Source organism: Notothenia rossii (genome assembly GCF_949606895.1).
Source record: "Notothenia rossii genome assembly, chromosome: 6".
NCBI lineage: Eukaryota > Metazoa > Chordata > Actinopteri > Perciformes > Nototheniidae > Notothenia > Notothenia rossii.
The window spans coordinates 40,470,490-40,497,376 of record NC_136909.1 but is presented as its reverse complement, the minus strand read 5'-3'; the positions used below and the strand labels follow the sequence as shown (position 1 = coordinate 40,497,376).

General features: G+C 40.5%; 1 long non-coding RNA gene across 1 annotated transcript in view; it reads right to left on the bottom strand.

Moving 5' to 3' along the window:
• Positions 1-1,033: 1,033 nt before the first annotated feature.
• Positions 1,034-26,887, bottom strand: part of LOC307043023 — a 135,173-nt gene continuing 109,319 nt past the window's right edge. The window contains exon 6 of the long non-coding RNA XR_013809258.1: positions 1,034-1,559. This is a non-coding gene — a long non-coding RNA (uncharacterized lncRNA). The remainder of the gene's footprint in view (positions 1,560-26,887) is intronic.

Genomic DNA, 26,887 nt, shown 5'->3' with positions numbered 1-26,887 from the left:
TCATCCCAGAATAAACACTACACAAGTCAACATCAACACCACAAAAAGAAACAAATCCAAAGAGAGGCTCTGGTGCACTCTGAGAAGTGTACTTTATGTCCATTTCAAGTGTAAACATTTCTACTCTGGTCATCAGTACTCTGGGATTTTAACACTTTGGTATTTGCTGTACACAATTCGAAATCGAGGACTCAGGATGCAGGACTCAGGATCCAGGACTCAGGATCCAGGACCACAGCAACAGGCACAGCCACAACTCAGGATCCAGGGCTCAGGATGCAGGATCCAGGGCTCAGGATGCAGGATCCAGGACTCAGGATGCAGGACTCAGGATCCAGGACTCAGGATCCAGGGCCACAGCAACAGGCACAGCCACGATTCAGGATCCAGGGCTCGCGATCCAGGACTCAGGACCACAGCAACAGGATCAGCCACGACTCAGGATCCCGGCGTAGATAGACACCAAAAATAAATTTGGGGGAAGCTGGGTTATTCGGAACATGAGAGTACACAGGTACAGACAGAGAGAAGGAAGAAGTAAGGTGTCCCCCGACAGTCTAAGCCTATAACAGCAAAACTAGGGGCTGAATCTAATCAGCCCTAACTATAAGCTTTATCAAAAAGGAAGGTCTTAAGCGCACTCTTAAAAACGGATAGGGTGTCTGCCGCCCGAACACAAACTGGAAGCTGATTCCACATAAGTGGAGCTTGATAAGAAAATGCTCTGGCTCCCATTGTACTTTTAGAGACTCTAGGAACAACCAACAACCCTGCATTCTTGGAAAGCAATGCCCTAGATCAGGGGTCTGCAACCTTTTTGACCAAAAGAGCCATTTTGCTCCTTTTCCCCCAAATTGTTTTTGTCTGGAGCCGCAAAACATATTTCATAACTTGATAGCTAATAAAGTTGTATTTATTGTTGTGTCAGACAAAAACTACAGTTTGTTTGCATTTATTAGGCTATTTATTACACAGGGTATATGCAGGAATCCTGAAGTCAAATGTAATACCTTTTAAGACTTTTTTAAGACCCTTTCCATACATTTTAAGACCTCATCGCAACTTTGAGTTCTAACCGGTTACATTGGCAACACACTTTACTATATTGATTGTAAGATAGCAAAACTAAACAGAGTGCAGACAGACTACTGAAGCCTCCTTTCCACATGAACTTCAACCTCTCTGTGAAGGTCAGGTTTAATGCAGTATGCTGCTTTTTTGCTTCTGTAGACTCTGTGCTCTTTCATTCCAGTAAAACTCCTCAGAAACCATTAGAAACCAGTATTTGACCAATAAACAAAACAATTGACAAAACTTTGAACTAAGAAATATGTTAAACTTTGGTGAGCTTCAGCAGGGTAATGCCATATAGGAGCTCCCTCACAAATACCCAGGGGTTAAATTGGGCTGGGGCTGTCCGGGGCTAAGCCCTGGCACATAGGACGATGCTCTGACGTCATCACCCTCACACATTTGTCATATCTTTACAAAAAAGGATATATATGTTAAGACTTTTCTCGTTCTTAATATAGACTATATTTAGGGTCTATATGTGTTGACTTTACTTTAAAATAGCAGATCTCTGTGACCGCATATAGTTTGGCTTAGACCCCGGCCCCACAAGGACGCATACGGTAAAACGCATAAGCAAGCGCAAAAAAGGCTTCCGTTCACACGCATTCGATTCATTAACGTGTCCGTTCACACTAGACTGCTGGATATGCTGGAAACGATGTAGTACATATGTCAGGTCTGTAAGTGGCGCTGCTGCCGCCCGAAATACACCAAAAGCAGCGAAGAAGACCCCGGAGTATGGTTGCCATGGTTGCCCTTTCTGTTTATTCTCCGCTGTGGACGGCGTGTTCTCCTGCTGTATCTCTCAGGTAGTCCACCAGCAGATGAAAAACACCCACCTCTCCGCCTCCGGAACGAGAGGACCGTGCGGCAGTTTCCGTAAAAAAAAATGTTCCGCCGGTCAACATGTCCGTTAAAGTTTAAATCTTCCATTCAAAATTAGAAAATTGCCGGTCAGAGGTCTTCTTTGTTATTTATTGAGCTTCAAAACAAATTGATAACGACTCTGTTCTCTGTATAATAATATAATAATATTAAATAAACGGTGACTGCCTCTCTTTTCCTCCCCCTCTTCTGACAGCCCAGCAGCAGCAGGAGACGTGGGGAGAGGGAGGCGGGCTATTTCATCGTTATCAGAAAAGGATCATATAGGGAACACACGGAGCCGTTGGACCCCCAGAGCGTTGCGTATGCCGGTCTACCCACCTTGGGACCCGTTACCGTAGTCGTTTAGTCCCCCCCCCCCCCCCCCCCCCACACACACAGAGCGGAGCAAGGCAACGAAACTTAAAATAATAAGCAGCATTTTACGGCGCGCTATGCATGGGGCCGCCTTGTGGGGTTTCCCGACATGTTGTTTCAGTAAATTAAAGGGTGTTTCATGTTGTCGTTGCTGTGAACCTTCTTAATACCTTGGAAAATGCCGTTTAATACTTTTTAATAGCCTTAATTTTTGCTAAATTGATTTATCAACTTTTAATACTTTTTAAGACCCCGCGGACACCCTGTTACATTATATACAACTGTTAACCTCTAATAAGAAACAAAGAACTCCTATAAGGAGAATTACAAATAATACACAGGCCTACTTTAAAATAAATTAAACAGAGCACTTGGGGAGTCCTTTGCACATTTGAAGGGGAAAAAAATATTATTAAAATGGGCCCACTTTGAAATAAATAAAACATATAGCTGCACCCTAAAAAGAGTTAAAGGTAGGGTAGGTAAGAATGGAGAAACCAGCTCGAGTGCGCTAGAATTTGAAAATACACAACCGGAAAAAATAGGCCTCTTCCTTCAGACTTTCTTACAGAGTCCCTCCTCCAACACATACGAACGCCCATCATCAATGAGACCACGAGATAAGTTTGTGCACAGATGGAACAGAGATGCTGACAGGCAGGTAGGCCATCCAGTTATTTTAGCCGGGTCTGCTAAAATGATTGGTCGTGCTTTTTACAGCGTTACGGCTTCCAGAGATGAATTTTTGTATGTATTTATTGTCAAAGCATTTAATATATTCATTGCTATCGAGACGTTAAGAGCATTCCATGGAATATAACAAAAAGTGTTTTCTGAAATAAATTACATACCCCATTGAATTATGACTGAAGAACGTCAGCTGTCTTCCTCTCCCGTGTTGTTCCTCGATACGTAAAGGCTGCAGCACCTTTGACAACTTCTCTCTACATATCAAACATACCGGTAAACCAGCATCGTTTGCTGTGAAAGCATATAACTCTGTCCACACAGAATTAAATCCTATGTTCCTCCGGTACTTTTCTTTGATTTATCCATAGTTCGCTCATCGAGCCGGGGGTCCCCGCGCGAGTGCCTCCAAGAAAAGGCGCTCGCGCGGGACCGTAGCAGGATGTGATGCATATTTTAGTTGACCTAATTAAAACCGTTTTTCTTTTTTATTTATGTGTCACAGTATCGCCTCAAAATACAAGATACGAAACATTTTCAACTGTGCAACAAAATATAAATAGTCATACAAGTACTTTTATTTTATTTCCTTCTTATTTTTGTCTAAGCTCAAGGGAGCCAGAGCAGAGGGCTTAAAGGGCCGCATGCGACCCCTGCCCTAGATGGACAGTAGGGTATAATGAATTATTTAAGGTAAGCTGGTGCCTGCCCATTAAGGGCTTTGTAGACGAGAAGAAGAATTTTTAATTCTATCCTGTGTTCTATAGGGAGCCAGTGTAAGGCAGCCGGAACAGGAGTAATGTGGTCCCTTTTCCTAACTCTGGTTAGTACACGTGCTGCAGCATTTTGAATCAGCTGAAGCGACTTGACTGATATTTTGGTACACCCTGATAATACAGAGTTACAATAATCCAGCCTTGAAGTAACAATGGACTTTCTCTGCATCGTTTTGAGGCAAGATATGCCTGATTTTTGCAATGTTACGTAGATGAAAGAAGGTGGTCCTAGAGATTGATTTTATGTGGGCGCTAAAGGATAAATCCTGATTAAATATAACACCAAGATTCCTTACAGTCTCACTGGAGGCCAAATTAATGCCATCCATAGTTAGCATATCTGTAGATAATTTGTTTCGTATATTCTTTGGGCCGAGTGCAATAACTTCAGTTTTGGCCATATTTAACATAAAAAAATGTAAGGTTATCAAGGTTTTTAAGTCCTTGAGGCAGGATTGAATTTTATTTAGATGATTGATTTCATCAGGCTTGATTGATAAATATAGTTGAGTATCATCCGCATAGCAATGAAAATGTACAGAGTGATTCCTTATAATATTACCTAACGGAAGTATATATAATGTGAACAAAATAGGTCCATGCACTGAGCCCTGTGGCACTCCATGGCTAACTTTGGTTTGCATGGAAGATTCATCGTTGACACATACAAACTGAGAGAGTTCAGATAGATAGGACCTAAACCAGCCTAAAGCAGGTCCCTTTATGCCAACTAAGTGCTCTAGTCTTTGCAATAGGATATCATGGTCGATAGTATCAAATGCAGCCCTGAGATTGAGCAGGACAAGAGTAGAGACAAGTCCTTTGTCTGAGGCTATTAGAAGGTCATTTGTGACTTTAAAAAGAGCTGTCTCTGTGCTATGATGTGTTCTAAAGCCAGACTGAAAATCTTCAAATAAATCATTGTTTTTTAAGTAATCACACAACTGTTTTGCGACTGCTTTTTCAAGAATGTTTGAGAGGAACGGAAGATTAGAAATAGATCTATAGTTGACTAAAACCTCTGGATCGTGGCGCTAGTGAGCAGGGTATTGGAGTGAGACGTCTTTTTCAGAGCTCCTGCAGAGTTTTATACTTAAACGGCGTTATTCACATCAAAACCAAATAAAACCTCACTAAAAGAAGCTTAAAGATATTGAAACCTTAACTAAGTCAGAAATTCCGACTTTGATGGCGGCAAATCTCCGGAAATACAAATTTACTCAAAGGCATGAACAATCTCCGGCGCAGGGTACTCCAGCCAACCGTAACGGAGCGTCACCTGTCCGGACCGAAGCTACAGGTATGACTGCTGAAAAGATCAAGGCAGACGTCCTGTCGTCCCTGAGGGGAGACTTGGCTAATATGTTACAGGAAGAAGTGAAGAACGCCCTTGCAAAGGAATTTGGCCTCCTCAAAAGTGAACTACAGGCTGTCAGGTTAGAAATCACCACCAACACAATTGCAATTCGGGCTGAAATGAATCAAATGAAGGGAGACATTAAGGACGTAGGGGATGGACTGTCAACATGGTCTGACGAAGTAAACTCGCTACAAACTGTTGTAACTACCCTGAAAAGCCAAGTCAAAGAGCTTCAAGAAAAGAGTGAAGACATGGAAGGTAGGATGAGGAGGGGTAATATTTGTATAGTAGGCGTAGATGAGCAGCCAGACTCGAGCACTCCCGAAGCTATTTCTAAACTTGACCGATCACACCGAGACCTTATGAAGTGGAAGCCGGGGGATAGACCACGGGTCATTATCGCCAAGTTGCACAATGACGGAGACGCAGCAGAGGTGCTTAGAAGAGCCCGAGACAGAGTCCCACTCAACTACAATGGAAAATAGATAGCCATCTTCCCCGACTATACCAGCAACGTTGCTAAAGCCAGAGCTGCATTCACGGACGTGAGGAAGATGCTACAAGGACGTCAGAGTTTGCTATAGACTTCTATTCCCTGCTCGAATGCAGATCTCAGTTAGAGACGAGAAAAAAAAAAAAGTATTGTCTGCAGACTTGTCGAAGTGTTCATTCATGGTTTTTAATAACCGGTATCAGTATGTTGCTACTTCGGCATCATTTTGAAACGTGTATTACAATTAAATCACGGTAGAATATGTTCATTTTGTTGTAGTTGCCAGCGATTCTCTCACTAGTTTAGCATACTCAGCCCGGTTGTTGGCCCTGAAAGAACCTCGATTTCGGAGAGCCAGAAAACTGTGAAAAACTACCCGCCAGCCGGAACTACACCTATTGGAAACGCAACCAAAAACGGGCACGGCACAGCACGCTTAAACCGCGCTCTGCGCTGTAGTAGAAATGCGCCATTAGAGGGCTTTATTTATGTGAACTATTGGTGCATAGCTCAAAGCCATTCAGCACAAGGGCATAGTGTCTGACTTCTAAGTTTATTGCCAGAGGGCATGTGTGGTGCAGATGGAAATTGGAGAAATACATTTTCACTTGGTGGCCTCAGTCATGGTTGATCAACTCTTGTTGTCTCTTGTTTAACCCCATTAAAAGCAGAGCAAGAACTCCAAGAAGAGAAAGTCACAAAAGCAGCCGAAACAGGAACATCATCAAATCCTAAGATATTACAACAACAAAAGTCATAAAGGGTTCAGTCCAATATACAATATATGAACTGTCAGTGGAAATAAGGACGTTTTGACCGAGAGTGTGCAATGCAGCATTAATAAAGAATATTTTGATGATGACAGAGTATGCGGCCATTTGGTAGAATGACACATACCAGATGTTTTTATTCTTATAAATAGTAAGAGTCTATAGTACGTAGTCTACAGTGTAAAGCCGCTAAAGTGGAATATGACTGCATCGTTAGTCCTTGAATTTTACTGCACTTTTAAATCTGTACTATACTCAACTCCAGGGTTAAGATGGTTACTTTGAAACCGTATTCTGATACAACTACTGATATGTAAGACAACAAATATGACCTTAGAAAAGAAGAAACCAATATATCTATCATCAAAAATGTGTCCTCTAATCAGATATTTGATTTTTAGGAAAACCAGCCTTTCATGAAGCATATTCAGTTTATACACCAATAATGAAACACAAGAGCACATACTACAGTTTAAAAAAGCAGAAATCAAATTTGAGCTGACAGAAAATGCTCCGTTTTAGTTTAATACACACAGTTAAGATCACACACACTATTCTATGAACATACTGTAAAGGTTCACCTGCTGAATTAAAAACAGAACAAATGAAGCAAAGAAAGTGAAAACCATAAAGCAGATTCAGGCAGTAGGCGTATAGATTCACACTGAAAGTATTAGCCTACAGAACAGTACAGCTGACAGAGAAGAGAGAACATCTGATCCTTTACAACAAACACTATATGATCTTTTTAGGTTTTTACTAACATTTTTATCCTGCTAATAATCCCTAAAAAAATGTATGTAAGTGTAAGGAATTACAGTTGCATATTTTTGGTCCTTCTCAACTCAACCATGACTGCCAAATTGAAATTGTAAGCTGTTTTTGAGGCCGGCATCAAAAACAGCATACATTTTTTAAACATAAAAGTAACAACAACAGCAAATTTACAAAGAAGAAATAAATTAGCAGCGTTCAGTAACAGGACATGTGCGTTCAGGTCAGATAGTCCGTAATCCTGTTTCTATAATCTTCAATGTTTTTCAAATAATCCGTCTCTGTAGCTCACAACAAGATGAGGATGCATGGCTTAACATTTACTTGAGGCACAAGATGAGACTGGAAGATGGTTCTAATACTTAACCTCAACCAACCATTTTCTGCCTTACAACAAGGGTGATGCTGCTCATAAAGTCAGTGAAGAAAACTGCACTTTATTTCTGCCTGTGGCCTCCTGCAAAGAACTACATTACATTACATGTCACTTGTTAGGCGCTTTTAACCAAAGCAACTTACATACTCAATACTGTGGACAATCCCCACAGGAGCAATTTGAGGTGAAGTGTTTTTCAGGGACACAACGACATGCCGATTGCAGAGGGGTTTGAACTTGTGCCCCCCCTGATCCAAACACCAACACACTAACCCTCTGCGCCACACGTTTCCCTCGGTGGACTATGTGGAGAAATACTGTAGCCCTTAATCACCAACGACATGAGGCTGTGTGTGTGTGTGTGTGTGCGTGCGTGCGTGCGTGAGTGCGTGCGTGCACACTTCACTGTGAAATGTGACCTTGCCTTTCAGCTGAAGAACAACAGCACAGGTGTGTAATGTGATAGATGTGATCCCCACAGCAGTACGCCCACAGATCAGCCACTCTTCTGCCATAATGGCTGACTGTCTCATCAAAGAACAAAATTGGAGTTATGGCTGTGTAAAAGGCACCAGAAGCTCAACCAAAGTCAAATTCAGACGTATTCTCTTACAACTTTGCACATTTTTGTAACTTTGTGGTTTTCTAACTTTGTTGTCCAATCTACTCATCCATTTGTGGTTTAAAAAGAAGCCTTTGAACAGATACTTCTGTTGTAAAAGACTCCCATTGGTGAGGACACACAAGTTTGTAGCCCATGATGGAAAGAGCAGGCCGAAGAACATCTTATTTTACCTGCCCCTTATTTTAAATCTACCCTCATCGTCATACTGTCTATTTATTCTTTCTTTATACATTCCCTTACACCTAAAGATGTTCATACAGCCCCTTAAATCATTTGGTAAGGAATTCCACAGTTATACGCCAACTACAGGGATATACATCTGCTTTAAACTGGTTCTTAAAGTTAGATTTCCTTCTATGTTGCTCATCCTCTGAAGTTAAAACACATTTGTTTTGTATATTTTCTCTGGTATTATTCTGTCTTTTGCTTTGTGCATAACTAAAGAAGTCTGTAATTCTATTAGATATTTGTATTCGAACAGCCTTGACTCCATAAACACTTTTGTGTTTTCTCGGGGATGTGCATTATGCAAAATTGTCACTGCTTTTCTCTGTAGTGTAAATAAAGGTTTTAAATCACTTGGATTGAATTCATATATTGGTAAATGATTGAGTGTTATTGGGACATAAAGCAAGCAACACCTTCTAAATGTGTGTTTTTTTTTTGTTGGTATTTCAGTTTTACAATGAAATTGAATGAAAAAGAGGAAATATCCTAAACTGATCTGCTTGCTCCTGAGTGTTTATTGAATAGCTCACTGACTGGAAGCAGGGGGAGCAGCTGGCTCTTTCTTATCTGGCACCACTGAAGCTCAATAATCAACATGTTGTTGTTTATTTGACCTGTACAGAATGTGACGTTTTAAATTGACAATTTGCAGTTTTAGAAAGAGGAATAGCAGTGAGGCTGTCGGGATTAATTTTTCATGTCAATCTTCTCACATGAAAACAAACTTTTAACTTTAAACTTTCAAACGTATTGGCATGTTGTTTGTCAAAGAGCATTTATATTATAACTTGTTCCACTTAACACAGCATATAATAGACCTGTCCTCATACATCACTCTGACATGAATCATGCAACTAATGGCGCATTTCCACTACAGCGCGGAGCTCGCTTTAAGCGGGCCCTGCCGTGCGGGGCCCGTTTTTGGTTGCGTTTCCACTAGACGTAGTACCGGCTAGCGGGTACTATTTCACAGTTTTTCTGGCCCCATAAAATCGAGGTTCTTAGCGGGCCAACAACCAGGATGAGTCAGGCTGAGTATGCTAAACTAGAGAGAGAATCGCTGGCAAGGGGGCTACAACTGCAACAAAATGAACATATTTGACCGTGATTTAATTATAATACACGTTTCAAAATGATGTCGAAGTAACAAAATACTGATACCGGTTAGTAAAAACCATGAATTAATGCTTTGACAAGTCTGCAGACAGACGGCAGGAGAAAAACCTTTTAAAATGCGTGTTTTCTGAATGGAGATCGGCTAAGCTAACGCAGTATATGCTCCGACCGTCCACACTCACAACAACGGCCTCATACCTGCCAACCCTACCGATTTGGGCGGTAGTCTACCGCTTTTTACATGTTTCTACCGCTTACCGACTTAGCTGGCATTCCCTACCGATTTTGAATCTTCCCAAATTATAACAAATAAAAATGACACTCCATAGACACTGGACTCGACTTTTGGTGGACACCGTTTGCAGCGTGTCTGTGATTGCATCATACAAGCAGTCCTCTGTGTTTCTGAAAGAGGAACAACATACAGACCGGGGGTAAGGGGTAAGGGGTAACGCTGCGGGAAAGGCAGCGTTACCCCCGACGAGGCATTTGAGTCCTGCAGGATTTCCCCGTTAGTATCAGTGTCTCGAAAACACATGTTGGCGACTGAAAGACATCCAGTGTTTGGTCTTTTCCGGAGCATCCTACAGTGTCTCAACTGAAAGAGGACCACAATCACACACAAAATATAATACAATTTTGAGATTTGGGGATTTTTATCACCCGCTCTTTCACTTTTTCTGACATTTTCAACACCAAACATGTCGTTAATGTCTCTGTTTAGTGAACTACAGCAATCTGAAAGCCTGTACATTATTTATATCACACTTTACCAGTAGAAAAATGCAGGAAATGACTTTTTTAATGCAGTATTTTCTGATTTATGACGCAACAAAGATATTTCGCTCTGTGCACACCTTTGACTCTAATATGTCATCAACATGAAACAAGAATATGAACCTGGCTTTATCCAATGTTCACACAAGAGTTCTACATCCTGACACATCCTTCATCTACACTGTCTCTGAAAGAGGACCAGAAACATGTTAAAAAATATTATAAAATGTGGAGACTTTGGGATATTTATTTCCCATTCTTTTACTTTTCGGGCATTTTACAGACCAGACATGTCGTTGATGTCACTGTTTACCAAACTACCACTTTTTCTGAAAAATGCATAAAATTATGCAATATATGTTAAATACATGGTTTATAAATGTAATTACTGGGGTTTCATTTCTTCTGATTACCTAATTTGGGCGACCACATTTGCCGCGCGCAAACCTACCTCTTTTGGATTTGGAAAGGTTGGCATGTATGCAGCCTATATAGACATAAATAAACCAGCGACTGTATTCGCCATGACACAGACAGTCTGTGGTTTGTACTTGTTTAACTTTTGTCAAGTTTCTGAAAAGATATGAGGAGCTGTGTGCTCTGAGTGCTAACAGCTAACGGCTGATGCTGTTTTTCTGTGGTTCGCATTGAAGATGACGTCACGGCTCTGCCTGCACTGCGTTACTATAGTTACTGCCCCAGTTTCTAAACTGTAATGGAAACGCAGCTTAAAGTGAGCCTGGCCTAACGAGGCCTAACTATACCGTACAAAGCCGAGCGAGGCCCTGCAATGGAAATGCGCCATAAATGGCCATCTCTAAATGTCTACAAGCTTCTATTTAAATTTAAATATATTTATTTTACAGGATCTTGTATATTTTACTTTTTTTGCTAATCAACATTACATCCCTAAAGGTGATTAATGACAAACAGACGGAAAGCAGTGAATACAAATGAATCAAACTGTACGGAAAATACTGAAATGTTGACTTTGATTAACTATATTACGTCAACATGTAGCCGATTTCACATAACTGTATTACAACCCAGTCTCACAAAAAAACGTTTAATAACTACGTTGGTCCACAACGTAGGATGTAGTATTTATACAAAAACGCCTCTGAAATTGTAGGACCCCTACGTTTTTTTTCACCATTCATTCCAATGGCTGGCGTCTATGTCACGTGATCTTCAAATTTCTCCCTGCAGAAAAAAAAAACCTGGCCGAACTTCGTTTTATTCTCGGTGGAAAATGCCTATTTTAAAGTTAGTTTGGCCATTAAAATGCGTTTTGATGTCATTTGATGCGAGAAATATGAGTTGTTATTTCAGATTATGTGTGGAGTGGATGTACATGATCTTTAGTTTGCCAGTTATTACGAAGATTACTTCAGGAAATTGTGTCTATACAACATTTTCATTGTTACCAAGGTGGTTGCTAGGGACGCTGCTATCAATATTATTTATGTTATGTTGTGTAACTGTTTAATGGTGTTATCTTTATTGCTACCCCCTTCCCCGTCAATGTATAGTGTTGGTCCACAGCTCAAAAGTATTAGTTTAACAAAATCCGCATCTAAAATTGCGGCATAGATACGCTATTTTCCCCTGTGCAATTCCAGTCTCACATCTCACATCATATCATCATTAACAAATACCGGAAACAGACGGAAAACATTTTTTAAAAATAAAATAATACTTTATTCCGAGTGTGCTTGCTTTTCTCTTTGAAAGTCATCACGTAACGGCATTGTAATACACGGTTCGGCTGCATTAAATATTACATATCTGCCGTAGTTCTCTATTTATAGAGCCCTGATGAGAAGACTTCTAGACCAGCGGTTTTCAAAGTGTGAGGCGCGCCTCCCCTGGGGGGCGCCAGACAGCTTCAGGGGAGGAGCAGCGAGACACAAAAAAACGAGAAAAAGACGAGTAAAGTGACACTTGCCCACTTGTTGCTGTCTGTGGAGACCGAGTTCCCCCACCTCGCCAAAAAGTCTGTAAAAGTGCTCATTCCCTTCACCTCCACCAACCTGTGTGAGTGCAGGTTTTCCGCATTGACTTTGATCAAAAGCAAGTACCGGTCAAGGCTGCAGCCAGACGATGATCTGCGTTTATTCCTCTGTGCATCAAAGACGCAGACTCATTGTTCCCACTAAAGTAGGGCTGAGTGTAATAAGGAGGCAAAGTTGACGTTCAGTGTGTTACCGGGAGCATATAAGGATTTATCCACCATGTTGAAAATGTTAAAAAAAAAAAATGTCTTGAGAACACGGCGTGCGGAAATATACGGGTCGTGCTGCAGCTAGATGTGCCTGTCCTCTGTAAGAAGGTGTCGGCGACTGACATGCAAGGAAGAACGGCTGTCCACAGGCTGTTCCAACTTTAACAACTGTATTAACTTCCAGGGTAGTGAATTGAACATGCAATTGTAATTTGGTGTGTGCTTTATTTTCATGCACGGACACGCATGTTCCACAACACACAAACTGAACAACACTCAATTTTCCGATCGCTACCAGCGTCCTTGTGATCTTGTTATAATAACAAGTGCACGTTACTGATGCAATATGGTTGAGACCATTCGGGCTTATTCTAGAGGGGTGCAAGGAATAGTCCAAGTAGTGGGGGAGTTTTATACAATATGTTTAAAACATAAAAATAAAAAGGTTTTAAAAAGTTATTGTTTAATGTTTTAAGGAGGTGACGCTACTCAGCCAATCAAATCGGTGCAGTCAGCACGATAGATTCAAACACACACAGAGACACGACAAGAGGAGAGAAACAGTCGGAGTAATTTCAAATGGCGGAAGGTAGACAGCGAAAACAGAGCATTTAATTACATTTTCTCTTACTGGACGTCTTTGAAATGCAATTGAATACCCCTGCATTAGAGCAACAACAACAATAATTATAATAATAATAATAACAGCAATAATAATTGGGAGGGGGGGCGCGGCTGTTCTTATGTTCTCTGAGGGGAGGCTCACCTACCCACACTTTGAAAACCCCTGTTCTAGACAAAAATGAGGAACTGCCGCCAACACTGAAAATGTGACGTGGATCATAAATATATCAGCAATTAAACAACATCTTACATTTCTTTTCACACAATACATCTCTTTGCAGGATCAACACTAATTCGGCTGACTTTTATATTTGATCCAATTGGTAGATAGGCTGTACACCATAAAGGTGCACAGCTGATATAAAGGGGCACCTAGTGGTTAAAGCATGTTATTGAATTTCATTATTTGTATTATTAGATATTAATAGGATCCCTATAAAGTATATTCATTACTCGTTATTCTCTACTAATAGTTAATTAAAGACTGTATATAATGACTATTTTGCACATCCCTTGCAAGATTTCAAGATTTTCTAAGGTTTATTGAAATATCATATACACAAGCGGTGTAGTTATGCAATGAATGAAAAACTTGGGTCGCAGGTTCCTCAATAGTGCATTACAAGACATTTATCAATATTTGTGCATACCTCCAGCAATGTTAACTATGTTGAAGCACTTATTTTAACTGATATTATACATATGTATTATACTTTTATAAGATTTATGTAGATATGTCATCTCCGGCCTTGTCAGGTATTGAACAATCAATAAATAAAGAACACAGAATTATTAAATATAAAACACAGAATTTGTGTGATTATACTAAATTATTTACAAATAAACACCACTGCATATTTACAACTGTTACACATGCTGATGTAACGCAAATGTTTCCAACTTGGGATCAATAAAGTATATCTTATCTTAAGATGATCGATGGCTACTGCCATATTTGCAAAATGTGCCTATGAACCTTGAGGCATATCAATTAACAACAGGAGGGGGTCACAAACATAAGACCAGCTGTTAAATAAAGCTCTTCTGACCTTAGCTGGCATGTGGGTATATATATTAATGCTGCCCATAATGGGCACAAGCAATTTTCACCCATTTATTAATTATATGTTTTACATTTGAGTGTTTCCTATCCCCTAAACCTCCAGGGATGTACACAGTTTAATACTGGCAACTTATTATTATGGGAAATACGAAAACGTCTTTTAAAACTACAACTCCCAGTAGAGACGTCCCATAGATAGAGAACATGTTGCGAAACACAATAGCCAGCATGTGTAGTTCTGGGGACGGGGTGGACCTGTTCAAATCTAGTTTTGGACAGTCTGCCGTGGTTCCATCCCATTTCAAAGTGTTGTTCGACGCTCTGCGTAACCCTCGGAGCACACTCTCCAATCACAGAGCTTGAGGACTATCACAGGGTTTGTCAAGCGAAGCAGAGAGAATACTTACTTCCGGTTGTAATATTCTCTGAGGCAAATTAGCTGCTCCGACCCTCGGTCCTGACGGACTCCAACTTGTGTTTATTAATTAAACAAATAAACAAACACAAGGATAATTATGTGTTATTGTTGAATAAATGGAGAATTGCACAGGGGAAAATAACGTATATATGCCACAATTTTAGATGCGGATTTTGTTAAACTAATACGTTTGCGTTGTGGACCAACACTATACATTGACGGGGAAGGGGGTAGCAATAAAGATAACACCATTAAACAGTTACACAACATAACAGAAATAATATCGATTGCAGCGTCCCTCGCAACCACCTTGGTAACAATGAAAACGTTGTATAGACACAATTTCCTGAAGTAATCTTCGCAATAACTAGCAAACTAAAGATCATGTACATCCACTGCACACATAATCTGAAATAACAACTCATATTTCTCGCATCAAATGACATCAAAACGCATTTTAATAGCCAAACTAACCTTAAAATAGGCATTTTCCACCGAGAATAAGACGAACTTCGGCCATGTTTTGTTTTTTTGCAGGGAGAAATTTGAAGATCACGTGACATAGACGCCAGCCATTGGAATGAATGGTGAAAGAAAACGTAGGGATCCTACAATTTCAGAGGCGTTTTTGTAGAAATACTACGTCCCAAGTTGTTACACGTTTTTTTATGAGACTGGGTTGTGTATTATGTTAGTCGAAAGCAATAATATTAAGTTGAACCTAATATATATTTTTTCAAATGTAATATTATTGCTTTCAACTAACCTAATACCGTTATGTGAAATGTGTTTACATATTGTATTTAATTAAAGTGAATGTTTCAGTTTTTTCAGTGTATTTTTTAATGACTCTTCTGGTCTTAACACTAATGGAACAATTAGTAACTTTGATGAACAATTCATCTTAACTTAAGGTCCATTTACTGCCACCTCCCACAAGACAATGAAGAATTGCAGAACTTCCTTTGATGTGTAATTACACAGATCACAGAACGGTGCTGCTGTGAATGCCTGAGCCGAGTGGCGTGCAGCAGTAATCACTAAAGAATGAGCACATTCTACTTACTACTCTGCAGCAAAGACACTGAGGACATCTGTCATTCAGATGAGGACAAATGTAGGTCACGGTTCTTCGTGTCTTTGCTGAGCAGGCCTGATTAAAGCAGCAACCCATGGCCTCAGATCTCTGCCAACTTACACAACATTTGACTTTTTGTTGCAGTTGTGAAGGCTGCGTGATTTGATATCCTTCCTCTCTGACCGTCCCTGTCCTCCGCCCCCCTGCCTCCCACTCTAAACAGCAGAAATTGAGTAACCCAGCTGTCAATCAATCGTACAGGTTCTGATGCAAGCCCACCATGAAACATCCCAAACAGATGGTCCGCAACTACCAAACGCCTGCACCCCCACCCGGCCCTAACCCGGACCTAGTCTCATGTTAAGAGACTATAAACTCCTTAGATGTTTTTCCACCCTTATCACTAATTTAGGTCTTCTCATCAAAGTGATCATATTCATATTTTATGCACCCATAGCGACACTTTTGACAACCTCTTTCCTTTAATCAACAGCCATTATTCCATACATTACCACCGTCAAATATTGAATCAACAGAAGAGGAATGTGTGAAAATGTCTTAATGAGTTCATAAATCCGCGGCTGTGCTTAAGACAATAGCATGCCAGGGAGCTGAGCGATGGGTGTATTTTGGGGCAGGGCGACCCCCGACACCCGGCCGGCAGCAGAGGAGGAGGCTGAGCCAGAGCAGGTGTCTGTGCTGACATCTGCTTCAGACACAAGCTCCTGCAGCCAGAGACTGACAATGCGACTGACGGCTCCACATAACCAAGGTAGACCTTTTACACTTCTTCTTCTTCTTATGACTCTGGAATGATCAGGCTCGGCCTCATTCTTTTGCAGGATTATGTTAATTGATTTGAAAAAGCTTTTAGCTGTATTCACTTCCTATGTTGAAATTGTTTTAACGCATTTGCACTGGGAGAATACACATTTCTGATTTGATTACTTTTTCTTGCTTTTGACACTTTCTATGCTCCGTGTTTTTTTCCATGTGGCAGTTTAATCCAAAGGTTTTCATGTCAGAGTACTAAGAAGATGCGACCCAGATCCCTTACAGACATTAAAGAAATAAATTGTTAGATGTTCAGTCTCATGCAATATTGATGCTGTCATGTTTACTCATCAACCCACTTTCCTCCTGGATCTAATCAAGCTGACAAGACAAACCCGCAAGGCTGTTGATTCAGACGCTATTGATCCAAGTTTGCGTTCCATTGGCCCGAGTGCATTTTTAAAGGCTTTGTAGTGTAATCAAAGGCTCCGTGGACTCCCTGACCTGTCATATAGTATACATCTTCTTTTTTTATCTATTCAGCTCTGACAGGCTGTCACATCACGATGCCTTACTTTGTGTGTTTGCTATAATCAAACATTGATCTTCCTCCCTACTCCTCAAACAATGGTTTGAAATAGGACGATCTGATGGCAGCAGGAGGATGATGGATTTATGTTGAACTGAGAATGAAGATTCTGAGCATGCTCTGGGGTGAATGTGTGAATCCCAGCCCTTATGTGGGGTGTAAATGAAAGAAGCTGTCGTCATATCTCTGCAATCTGACGTATTTCAAAACTCTGAGAGAACAGAGGAAGTGTACGATGGCTGTTTCATTTCTAAAAGGAACAAGTGTGCAGCTTGTTTGATCTCTACTGCTCCTTCAGCTTTATTATAAGAGCCTGCAGGTTTTAAGGAGCCCAGGTCAACATAGGAATTGAATGACTTGTGTTTGAGGAAGTTTGCCCTTTCTCGTTTCAATGGCTTGCTCTTTTGCAGTTAAGTTCATTTCATTTTATTATGCTCACACACACTCTGTCTTCCTATCCAACAGAGTGCCACTACTTATCTGTGAGCAGCCAATAGGCGGCTGTATAATCCAAATGTCACGAGGTCAAATTGATCCTCGGTTATTGACAGCTTTGTTTATTTTGATGGATTCAGGTGTCTTTCAGGTGTTGATTTCTGGCCGTTATGTGCAGCAGAGCGTCTGTAGATCAGAGAAGCAGCTTACATCCCCGGAGGAAAAGGAAGAAAAGAAGATAGGGAGGAAGGAAGGAATCAGCTTACCTCCAAGCAAGGCATTTAATATCAAGAGATGAAATATGCAGGGCTTTATAAACTAGGACACAGATCAGGTAACTTGGTAAATGGTTCCAATTTGCAGGTCTGTGGGCCCCAAAGTTAAACTTGATGCAATAGTTTTGCACAGATTTAATTAAAGTGCATTTCTAATTATATTGTAGTATAATGAACTGCTTTTATTTTTTTTAATCTACACCACACTGTTGCTGGCAAAGCAGTTCTTTTATGGTACTCACATAGTGGGCTAAAAAAAAAGATTGCAGCTCTGTTGCTGTCTAGTTTTTTTTTCCAAATAAATGTTTTCAGCCCAATGCTCTCAATTTAAGAGAAGATAAAGTCATAAGCATGTAGTGTATCGAGTTGGGCTTACAACATAGGTCAAAGAGTCTGTGTATACACTTTAGAATGATGAATGCAGGAATTATCTGCGAGGAAAAGTTTCACGATTCAATGTTGTTTTTTTCACAAATTACATTTATTTCCTAGAAATCTCCAGGGAACCTATTAATAAGTTATTGTGAGTGCTGGAAATAATTGTATACTGTTCAAAGACAGTGCAGACTTATAGAAAATGATCCTGAATGTGCTTGCTGATGCACAGGTAGAACGATGTGCAGTTTGATAGCTTTCAGGCGTCTCCCCCACATCTCCACAAACAAACAGTGGTGATTTATGGAGGCTGATCCCTCAGGCCGGTGGGCTTATTTGTGGAGACGGGGGTCCCTTCCAGCCTGAAGCCTCTGCTGAGCTGGCATCAGCCTGTCTGGGGAAAGGATTAGGGGAGAATGGGGGGGGGGTTGAGGTGAGGACTTGCTTATAGATCAACAGACACTGACTGAGCCTCACATGCAAACAAGAGCATTATCAGCAGGAATCACTCACCTAACATTGCTGAACTCATGTCCACTACAGATTGATCTTCTGCTTAATCCCCTCAGTGCAGACCCTGAATATCATGTTAATAATGCAAGCATATGAAATGTGTGAGTTATTCAAGTGATGCAATAACCAGATGAGATTGTGTCCTGTAGCCATTCCCATGATCCAATTAACTAGATTGAGTTATACTGAAGGGAATACACTCAGGTTCTTTCCAATTATATACCTCTTCCTCTTATAGACATTAACGCATTTTAGAGTTGGACAATTATCATTGTTTTTGTTTCGAAAGCCCAGATTAGTCCTTATCCTGCTTATAAGAAATCCCAATAAGAAGGCTGGGATGTATTGTAATTAGATTGCATACTGACGAGGTACATACCTTATCCCATCTCTGTTAATGGAGTTTCTGTTGGAATAGCCAGCAAATCTATAAAGCTTGCTGGTTACTAATTAACTGAAATAAGTAAATGGAATGTTGTCTGGAGCTCTTTGTGCAAGCACTGCAAAACATTGGTGCGTGAAGCCTGTGTAGTAAATGAGGTCAATAAGTAAATTGAATAATTAATTAGTGATTTATTTTATTAAAGAGGACTTATTGTGCTCATTTCAGCTTCATATCAGTATGTAGTGTCTCTCCTGGGACATGTCTCCATGCTTTAATATTCAAAAAGCTCTTCATTTCTCTCATACTTCCTGTGCTGCAGCACCTCTTTCCACCCTCTGTCTGAAACCAGAGCCCAGTCTGCTCTGATTGGTCAACCGCTTAGAAATGTCCCGCCCCTTAGCCTATTACGTACAATGTGTTGGAGCGCGAGCCAAAAAAAGGGTGTGATACATAGTGATGTCACTTTGTTCAGGAAGTAAACAAAGGAGTCCAATGGCAGAGTTTCAGGCAGGGGGGGAGTGTTTGGGAGAGAAACTCCCTCTGGAGAGTACAAAGGGATTTTAGCTTTAACACACTACAGGAAAGGGACAGGGCCCGTTTTAAAAGGCAATTTCAAGAATATGTAAGGTTAACAAACTGCAACATTAGCATTCATTTGGGGTTGTGTTTATAAATAAAGGAATTCAAATATTTCTCTTTTTTTTTGTGAATCTATTTGCCGCTGAGAGGGTATTTCACGGTGGCTTTATCAGGGCTTTTTAGCTGAAAACAACTGCTGATGATGAGGATCACAACCAATTTAATTTGAGCGATAAAAGTTAACCAACGGGAGGATGGTAAAACACTTCAGAGTGAGGCGATTTGCGAGTTGGGGGATCATTTTCTCGGTTTGTCAATAACAGCAACCCCTTTCACATTTCATGTTCGACCCACTGTGAATATACAACGATAGATTGACTTTTTAGTGCAGCTGTCAATAAACATGTTTTCTGTAACCCCAGAGATTGGTCAGTTGGCCCTTCGACCCCTGTGGGATTAGTTATCTCACCGTCAATTGTGTACACACTCCTAGCGCCAAGAGCCTCTACCCTGTGTCACACACACAAACACACACCTATCTATTTGGGCACATCTTTAGGTGACTGTCAGCAGCTGCTTTGTTTAAGGTCATTGCCAAAGAATCCAAAAAGGGAAGTTTTAAATCAAACTGTTCCCAAGTCTTTGAGCATGAATGGATGTAGATGAGAGGAAGGATGAAAGGGGAAGGTTAAATGGGGGGTGAAAAATGCCGTTAGCAAAGCCTCTTTAAGGATGGAGGAGGAGGCTAATGCACACACACACACACACACACACACACACACACACACACACACACACACACACACACACACACACACACACACACACACACACACACACACACACACACACACACACACACACACACACACACACACACACACACACACACACACACACACACACACACACACACACACACACACACACACACACGTGCACACAGATCCTCCAGCAAGCAGATATGCAGGAGATTTAGTTCCCTTTTGAATATGTAATGAGTTTAACATGCATGATGAGCCAGTGGTTGATTCCTGGCGAAGCAGCTGTGATCCATGCAGCACATTCAGGATTATCTGCAACCAAAGATAACAGGCAGAACAAAGCTGGGGAGAGCGCTGCGGGCGGAAGGAAGCCTTCGTCGCTCAGCAGCGCTAGCCCCTCACAGCTATTTGATTGGAGAATTCCCCCCCATATTACCTTTGCATGCCTCAAGGCTGAACTCCACTCTGCGGGGGGGAGTGGGGGGTGCAGGAGGCAGTGCTGGCCCCGTAAACGGCAGAGCATTAGCTAACATTGTGTTAAGAAAGAGTCTTTTATAGGACACCACTTCTCTGCTTTCCATCAACTTTGAACACAGTCAGATTTCTGATGAACTGAAGCAGTTATGATCATGATGTGTGATGGCACATCATGATAAGGGCATTTTTATATATTTACATTTATCCTTTAATAGTATTATTGTGGTACCTGGTTACTAATATTGAATAATCTACACTCAAAAAATTGAGTGTTAAAGTCAAAAGTGTTGACTTTAATTAAATGTATCATGTCAAAAAATGTTTGGACGTAATACTATTGCTTTCAACTAACCTAATACAGCAATGTGAAATCTGTTGACATAATACATTTATTTAAAGTGAACAGTTGAGTTTTTTCAGTGTATCACTAATTTAATAGTATTGTTTCCAACTAACCAAATACAAAACAGTGGAATTTGTAGACAAAATATATCTAATTAAAGTAAATGTTTCAGGTTTTTCAGTGTGTGGGCTCTGGTTAAAGTTATTGTATTCAGTATTAAGGGGGATCTTTTAGAAGAAATGGAACATACTATTCATTACTTTGTCTAAATGATTGTAAATCCTAATCTTACAATGGTTTTGTCTTTTCAGAATGAGCCCTTCATTTGGGGGCAGGTTCTCTTCAGTTCACCAATGTTTCTACAGTAGATCAGAAAGGGAAAACTCAGGTCTGGCTCTTTAGAGGCCCTTACACTTTTTCTTCAATCCATAGGCCACAGTAATTCTCTACAAGTTTGTACAATTGACAGAATGTAGTTGTAGTTGATCAAATGTTCAGTGTCCTGAGCAAGGGGTCAAAAAAGAAGAAAATGTAAGCAGTAGAGGAGAAAATTCTCCCTAGATGATTACATTCTAAGATTTGACACAGAATAATCGAGATACCACAGAGGACACAACAGGCTACTAGTACACCACATGACCAGAAAACTGATATTCAACCAACGTGTACTATTGTCTACATTGATACTCCAAAAAACTCTCTCCATTACTTTGCAGGTATCAAAATTAAATGACCAAATAGCTGAAGCATATACATAACAAAGATGTATTCCATTTATAATTCATTGCAAATGGAACATCAAAAGTTAGCTAATGTAAGCTAATGCTTATGTTAGCTAATTTCAGGTTAGCTAATATAACATATTATACTGACTCAATAACTTCTCTGTAGTTTTGCATGTGCCAGAGTTTTAAAAAGGTATTATACTATCATTTCTACAACATTATAGTTTATCTTTGAATAACAAAGGTCTCTCACTAAGGGACACTTCTGGGATAAATGAGCCATAAAGTCAACAAAGAGACTTCGTAATGTCACAGTTACAACGTCTTAGTATTTTGAGCAGCTTATGAATTTAACATCCCTTTTTAATATGTGTTTTTAAAGCTATGAATACAGATACAAAAACTGCCTCAGCTTCATATTAAGCATAATGATATCTATTCACACTTGATTTGTTAATGGGATGTTGCTTCTTTAGTTGAAGTGTATCCAGGAGCACATACAGTAGTTCTTCTTTAGCCTTATAAAACACAATGACAAATGCTAAAGTCTCGAGACAGCAACTGCCTGACACCATATATATATAATAGAAGGTGATGTTCAACACATACTGAACCATGTTCTGCTACAGCCATAACATCAGTGTAAATATTTCATATGGACAATATCAATATATTTGCCAGGTCAGCAGAAATATAGATTCCATCATATTGATGGTCACATGGGAAGGGTTTCCAAGGAGAAGCCAATGAAAGATTGACTACATGAAGCTTGTAGCAAAGTGCATCCTCTCACTTCACTGCCCTTTTACTTCTCACCAGAATCAGTTTAATGACTTTCAGTTCATTTCAACCTCAAACCATTGTGGTGTCAGATGAGCGCCCCAGCGTTGAGCTTAATTACAGACAATTAAGCTGCTAAATGAAGTTAATGAGGTGAATTTCCTATTATGATGAAAAAATAGGGGCTTCCTGACTTGTCTGCCTGTTTTTCCTTTGGCTCAATTTTTGCTTCCGGACGGTGGCAGCCATTGGTAGGCTTCAGGTAAAAAAAATTAAAATGAGGATCAAGAGTACTCACCTTTAGACGTTATAAAGCGCCAAGCCCCAATCCTGTTTTTCAGGTTTCAGGCTCGAAAATGACATTCCCAGAACAAATTACCATATCTTCCCTTCTAAAAGGGTTAAATTAATAATCTTTTTTTCTCAAATTAATGATAAACCTGTGAGTTGGATGTAGAAAAGTCAGAATAAATATAGATGTTTTTTATTTTAAAGAAAATTAAGATTGAACATGGTAAAAAACTGTAAATGTCCGTCCAAAGAATATGTTGTACTTATAGTGAAAACTAACTTTGGATGATGGGTTAGTAGACTAAAAGCTTTAGGAATCCAAAGTACAACATATAATAAGTACTCTGTATCAAGATTGATGCAAAACAAGTGATATTTGACCTTTTTAGACAGACTTGGCAAAAAAAACCTCTTCTGGGGCCATCAGTTAAATTAGTTTTTTCCCGTTATAGGATATAACATATTCATAGTTTATTAAATATTTAGGTTCCTTCAACGTTTTTTCCTGCAAATGACGTGATTTCGGCCCCGGAACCGGGTCCGTGGGGCTTAAGAGGTTTTAATAGAATCTCAGTTCAAAGACTTGTATGGGGAAATACCTATTCTGCTATTTAATCCCTGCACATTACATAACTGTGGATAAACACTGCTCGGCTAAACCAGTCGATGCTTCCTGGTTTGTTCTAGAATTGATATTAGGTTGGTTCTGTTTGTCCTCTCTTAGTTTTCTTTGCCATCTTTGAAAGATATCCAGCGGTGGGTGAGGGGGAGTTTAAGCATTTAGTCTCCTGCTGGACTTGAATAACACAGTGACCTAGTTAGGAGGAAGCTGATGATGTCCCCAACCCTGCCGTCAGTGGCCTGAGACTACGGGATGAAATATTTTCCTTCTCTTCACAAGGCAGAGAAAGAGTAGAGCCATGTCTCGCCCAGGCTTGTGTGACACATAACGGCTCTCTAATCAAGGCGAATGCAAACGCTCCGGCTCCCTGGCGGCTTGGAGCTGGGAGCTGGCAGAAACCCTCCTCTCATCTGGCCCCGGGCTTTCTCTGGACTGAGCTAAAGACCTGCCGAAGGGGAGGCTTCAACTCGCTACAGTCAAGTGCGGTTGGCAACCAATTAATGTTAGCAAAAGGGGAAAAGGGTAGGAAAAAGCACCTTGAACAAAACTTCTCAGGCTCCTGTTTCCATGGGCACCATCTCTACAGGGGAGATCCCAACAGATAGCTATTCTACGGTGCAACATCCTCAGAGCCAATCAGCTACAAACTGCAATCTGAAGACTGCTGGAATGTGTCATTTCTACGTTTCCCGTCAGGTCTGTGAAGGTGGATTCTGTCGGAGAACTATATTTCTTTTCCCCTGTCTCCTCTCAGAGAGGCAGGCACAGTGCCTGGATCATCGGCCAGCAGAGCTGCCCTAATGCCAGCTACTTTTCATTCAAACAGAACAAGCGCCTACATTATTCAGCCTGCCATCTCTCTAGAATGGATCGCCTATCACTGTGCCAGGCTGCTGGGCTGCACACTTACCAACAGATATGTTTACTGATGGCGTAAGAGTATATATCTTTTCAGTAGAGAGCTACTTTACTGTGTGAATACAGAGGTATGTGCCAGGAATATCTCACTCAGGGCTTAAACCCCGGCAGAGCGGGATGTTTTCTGCTTATTTATCAGGAAGTGCTAGCCTGAACGATATCCGAGTGCTACTGTGAAGTGTGCATGCACTTTACCATCAACACCAGCAAACAGCCAGCGAAGGAGATTTAAGCATGTCCACACTCCACACATCCCAGGATAAATGTGTTTACATAGCATGCTCAGTTCCAGAGTGCACTCTCGCTAAGTGGCCCTTCTCCTCCCATCCGCGTGGGTAATGGCCAAGTGATGATGTGAGGAAGGTCAGACGGTAGGCTATCATGCCATTGGCCTAGTGTGTCGGTGACCTGCTTGCCTGATGCTGCTCACTGTGGTGGGGCCTTCAGCTCCTATGTTGGGAGCAGTCAGGACGACTCAGAGGAGCTGGCCAACTGTGTTGATGAGGTCATTATCCTCCAGGGCTGCTTTAACTACTGTGAAAGGTCAGGTCGTTTAAAAAGATTTAGACTAGCTATTAGAAACAGACATAATTTCAGTCTCTGCAAATTCACAACTCTTAGCAGGCATGTCTTTGAACATTACATTTTATAAACCAAACATAGACGCTGAGATCAGAGCTGCCCTTGATCATTACAATACTGCGGTGTCACCAGACTACATGCAGATGTTCTGCAGCTGCATGACTCATCCAAATCTAAATCTGCTATTAAATCTTCTGATGTCATCATGTCTAACCTAAGATCCGTGTCTTTGTGGTTATGTGGAATAATACATGTATGACATCATCATTGCAGGAAGTGCAAACACATGCCTTTATCCTTGTTTCAGGATTTTTATAGTTTGTTTTACATTAACTGTGTATGTGCACCGCAAGTCACATTTTTTAAACCCCCAGCAATACACAAAGTATTTCATTTGTGTTGCTCTCAACATTAGCATGTAAAAAAGACAGCTTCTTGGTAACTTTGGATCATTATTTTAGAATCTCACCAACACATTTCTCATACCTTTGTACCAGAGAACTGTATACAACTCAGTGAAGGCTAACAACTAAAAATAGGTTCATAAAAGAAGTATGCATACAGTACACTAGGGATGTAACGATATACCGAATATCGGGGTATCGCGATAAATAAACGTCTCAATACCATCGTGAGACTGACAAAATCTACCGCGATATTACATGGTTAATACCATTTTTTTTTTTTAAACCTTTATTTAACCAGGTGGTCCCATTGAGATCATCAATCTCTCTTTCAAGGGAGACCTGTCCGACATGGCAGCAAGTAGGTTACAACATGAACATAAAACAACAGATAACACAAAAGGACATCGTATTTACAGGGCTATTTACATACCTAGAGACATTGACAAGTATCAATAGTATATATATATCTCGCCCTGTCGCCTCACCTTCTTGGCAAAAACTGTATTGTTTTTGAAGTGGTGGAGAGACAATGCACAGTTTGACCCACTGCTGTCACCCATGGCGAAAGCATATCACAGAGGTGGCATTAGAATTTTTCGTGGGGGAGAGAGAGATGTTATGCATGCCCAGGAGTTACCGAATAAGATGCGGGCCGAACAACTGGTGATATTCTATAAAGGTATAGGCAGATGTATCAGGGCCGTGGCCTTTGTCGAATAACCAGGAAATACACATTTTGATCGCTTCTTCTGTCGTTTACATAAATCTTTTGGTATATTTGGCTCCATAGAGTGGCGAAGTCACGCCCATCTACTTCCGGTCCATGGGACCTTATTTCAGCAAAATAATGTATTGAAGTCAATGGAGAGAGAAAACGTATCTTTCGATCCCGTTTGAATTGTGCCATGAATTACACATATGATGTTTGTCAATCTTAAAAAATAATATCCATAATAAAAAAGAAATAGTATACTGACTGAGCATCATTAAGACCCACCGAGATCAGATATCCTAGTTTATCAGCCTGCGAGCCTACATTATGTTGTGATAAGTGGTCATTTTACGTATTATGTATTCTAGTGCACACATTAAGTTCACATATGCAAATCAAGCCATGTGTTTCGTTATGTAGTAGCTGTGATCATCACCTGTCATGGAAATACAACAATAACAAGGAACTCATATTAATATTACCAAGTTACACAGAAATAGATAAAACACATGAGAACAAAGACCACATAGATAAACGCATAAACGTTAAGTTAGAAACAAAAACATGTTAACAACAGTGTGAAAAAGTATGAATAGTTCTCAACGTAGCCTACCCTTGTCATTCGGTGTCGCTGTA